General features: G+C 39.3%; 1 long non-coding RNA gene across 1 annotated transcript; it reads right to left on the bottom strand.

The window, feature by feature from the left end:
• Positions 1 to 469: 469 nt before the first annotated feature.
• Positions 470 to 1,559, bottom strand: LOC141504022 (uncharacterized). The gene is made up of 2 exons (XR_012473187.1): positions 1,408 to 1,559; positions 470 to 557 (listed from the first exon to the last, which is right to left on the bottom strand). It is a non-coding gene; the product is annotated as an uncharacterized LOC141504022 (long non-coding RNA).
• Between the last annotated feature and the right edge of the window lie 2,454 nt (positions 1,560 to 4,013).

Raw genomic sequence — 4,013 nt, 5'->3', positions numbered from 1 at the left:
CTTTTCCAGGTCTCACTTTGTCTGAGACAACACACATTCAGTAAAAAAGGTTAGGTAAGAAGTAAGGAAAAAGATAGACTATTTCACCTTCATAAAAGAATCAATCTGAGAAGAGAAAGAAGACCCTCAGAATTTCTATCCAAAACAGAAGGTCCTTCTTAAATTAGGGTAGACTTCTGTAACTAAAACAAGTGATACCTGAAAGGAATTGCATTAGTCATTTATATCTTTGCTCTAGTTAATAAGTTTTTGATAACAAAATCTTGCCAGTCATGTAAAAGTTACTGGATGAGAAGGGAGAAATATATAATCCTATCTGGGAATCATATAGTCTAAATTGGGATTTTGTCTTGAGTGTGAAGCTTAACGGCAATCCCTGAGCTAATAGAGAAAAACAGAGTATCACTTTCTTTTTTTATTGATTTTGTATGTTTATTTTTAAAGGTCAACACATATTTAGACAACTTACATAGTTCCAACAGAAATAGTCTGGCAAAAGCAGCAACGGTATCTTAATGTGTTCTCACATTCAGACACTGGTTGGGATCATCCGAGTTCTTTAAAATTAAAAAAAAATACTTTATTGGTACATATCTTTCTTATCTGCAAGGTAATCTACAATCTCTTGTGGATACATTAACTTTTCGGCATCTGTGTCAGGAATTTCAAACCCAAATTCATCTTCCATGGTCATTATAATTTCTACTTGGTCCAAACTATCCAACTCCAGGTCTTTCATGAAATGGAAAGAGACTGAAAGCTTTTCTGAGTCAATCTAATCATATAGTTTGAAAACACAGAGGACACAGTGCTAAATGCTCTCCAGTGTCGGAGGGGGCATGTCACTATGTCGGTGGCTCAACTGTGGGGATATTCCTGCACCAGCCTCTGCCTGCCTTCTCCCCCACCCTGCCGCCATCGGGCCCCCTAAACCCCGCCGCCATCGGGCCCCCTAAACCCCGCCGCCATCGGGCCCCCTAAACCCCGCTGACCCGCCGAACCCAGATGCCGAAGCAAGCGGGGGATCCGGGGGTGGGAGGGGGGCACCGAGGCCGAGGGCAGGCAGCGGACACAGGCCGAGAGGACACGGGTTGCCATGGCTACGCTGACCCGAGTTTCAGTATCACTCTTAAAAGAAAAGAAGGTTTCAAAGAAATGTATCAGATAAATCCCGATATAATTCAGAGCCTTTGAAGTATGATGTCAAGAATACAATAGTATGACTACATTTATAAGAACTAAAAAATCAGGAAGCTGCTTGAAGATCAAATCCTGTGATTTAGATGGCTATATGTCTCTTATTTTTAACTATTTCTAAGGTAATCTTAAAAATTCTATAAAGGCTTGAATGTAGGATATAAAGCATTATGCTATATCTAGAAGATAAATGAAGTGAGAAGTTCTTACCCTATCAGGCAAAGTAGAAAAATGAAAATCTAAGACCAATCCTGGGAAAGGTTTGTGCATCTCATTAAGTAGCTGCAACTGCTGTGCCTGTAGAATGTAGAATGTTTACATTTCAAAGAGATGGTTGCTGAGCAATGACCTCACAGGGATGAAACGACAGGACCACTTGCATTCAATTCAATTCAACAGATATTTATTATTCACTTAGTGGCATTCAATTCAATACAACAAATATTTATTAATCACTTAGTGGCTGGATATTCAGAATTGAGTAAAACACTAAGGATCTGGATTCAAATTGTAATTCATTAATAGGTGTGGGGACATGAACAATTTACTTCATCTCTCTTTCATCTGAGGTTTCTTCATCTGTAAAATAAGAAGTACAGAGTGGAATATGTTTGAAACCCTCCTAGCTTTAAGGTTGTTTAAGTAACTGCCCTCAAGGAGCTTTCAATCAAGTTAGGGAGAATAAGATAATCAAATGGCTAATGATACATAGCATAATTGGTGACAAAGAGAGTTCAAAACAAAATACCATGGTTGTTCAGAAAAGAGAGATTATATGAATTTTGGAGGATCAAGAAAATCTTCATGGAGGAGGGAGAACTTGAATTTTGGAAGATGGGAAGTCTATCAGTCAGATATAATAGCTTTTCATGTGGTCATATTAAAACCCCAAATAGTTTCAATAAATTGTTTCTCAAAAAAAAAGCATCCAACTGACTGATTAACATTCAAAACACAAGAAAAGGTAAAAATTGTGTTTTGGCTCTTTCTGCCTGTAAATAAAATATTTTTCCGTTAGAAAAAACAAACAAAACAAAATAAACAACAATCCTAAATGCTTAATGTAACATGAAACTAATGTATATGCTTATTCACCCTTCCATTGTCCTCTTTTGGTACATTGATGATAAGGGTCTCCAGGTCTTCATAAAATTTTTCTTTAACTTCATCAGTGTTCATCATGGTGGAAGCATTGGCACCAATGATGGTGGCATGGCATTTTCCTGGAAGTGGTAATCTCATTGTAATAAGGCTGTCATTCAGATTATTATGTCCCTTTTGGAAGGCATTCAAGAATGATGACTAGATTAGTATTGATTGCAAATCATACCTCAGCTCCATGGTGTTCCCTTTCATTGTGATTCCTCCAGAAAAGTGTGTATCCAGCTATGACTTCAGTAAGCTGGCCTTTATTTCCCAGCCTAGTTTCACTCAGGGCTGCTATTTGGATACCATACCTGCTGAGTTCTCTTGTGACAAAAACTGTTTGTCTTTCAGGTCTATTGGATCTTGTGTTATCTATGAGTGTGCCCATGTATTGCTCATCTAAAAATTGACTGAAATTTTCCAGGTTGTATGGCATGAATAGTTTATCCCCCCAAGAATTCAAGGTTGCCTTCATCATCCATCTTTATAAAGGCAAAGGGAATAGATTCTCCTGTGACAATCACAGGGGTATTTCTCTTGTATTCATTGCTGGTAAGATTCTTCCCAGAATCCTTCTCAATAGGCTGGTTCTTCACCTGGAAGTTGGTCATCTTCCTGAGAGCCAATGTGGCTTCAGAGGGTAGAGGAACAATCAATGGGTTTGCTGCCTGATAACTCCAGATAAAATGCCAGGAACAGCACAGAGGTCTGTATACATTTGTAGATCTGACCAAGGACTTTGATACAATCAGTCATGAGGGTTTACGGAAAAATTATGCCCAGAGAAGTTAATCAGTATAATACGGGGGCGGCTAGGTGGCGCAGTGAATAGAGCACCGGCCTTGGAGTCAGGAGTACCTGGGTTCAAATCCAACCTCAGACACTTGATAATTACCTAGCTGTGTGGCCTTGGGCAAGCCACTTAACCCCATTGCCTTGAAAAAAAAGAAAAAAAAATCAGTATAATACGTGAGTTCCATGACAACATGCTAGCCCAGGGTTCCGTATAGTGGACAATGCTCTAGAGATTTCCCATTCGCCAATGAAGTAAAACAAGGATGTGTCCTTGTTCCCATGCTTTTCAGCATGGTGTTTTCAGCCATGTTATCAAACACCTTTACTGAGGATGAACATGGTCTCAAGATCAGCTTGATGGCAAATTCTTTAACTTGAAAAGGCTACAAGCCTAGACCAAAGTGGAGGTAATGTTGGTGCATGATCTTCTGTTTGAAGATGATTGTGCCCTCAATGCAGACTCTGAAGCTGAGATACAACAAAATATAGATAGATTCTCTGATGCTTGTGTTCATTTTGGTCTTACAATGAACATCAAGAAAACCGAAGTGCTCCATCAGTCAGCACCACACCATCCATATGTGGAACCATCAATTACAGCAAATGGAAAAGTTTTTAGCACTGTGGACAAGTTCACTTACCTTGCCAGTGTCCTTGCCAGGGAGGTTCACATTGACAATAAAGTCAACAATAGCATTACCAAGCTAGGTAAGTATTTGGGAATTTCTGAAATAAAGTGTGGGAGAGAAGAGATATTAGACTGACTATCGAACTGAAGGACTACAGAGCTATTGTGCTGACCTCATTGCAGTAGATCTGTGAAGCTTGGACAGTCTACCAGCACCAGGTCTGGAAATTGAATAGCTTCCATTTCA

This window comes from Macrotis lagotis, unplaced genomic scaffold (assembly GCF_037893015.1).
Source record: "Macrotis lagotis isolate mMagLag1 unplaced genomic scaffold, bilby.v1.9.chrom.fasta BILBYCTG019, whole genome shotgun sequence".
Classification (NCBI taxonomy): Eukaryota; Metazoa; Chordata; class Mammalia; order Peramelemorphia; family Peramelidae; genus Macrotis; species Macrotis lagotis.
The sequence above is the reverse complement of the archived record's forward strand: the minus strand, read 5'-3'. Positions and strand labels throughout refer to the sequence as shown.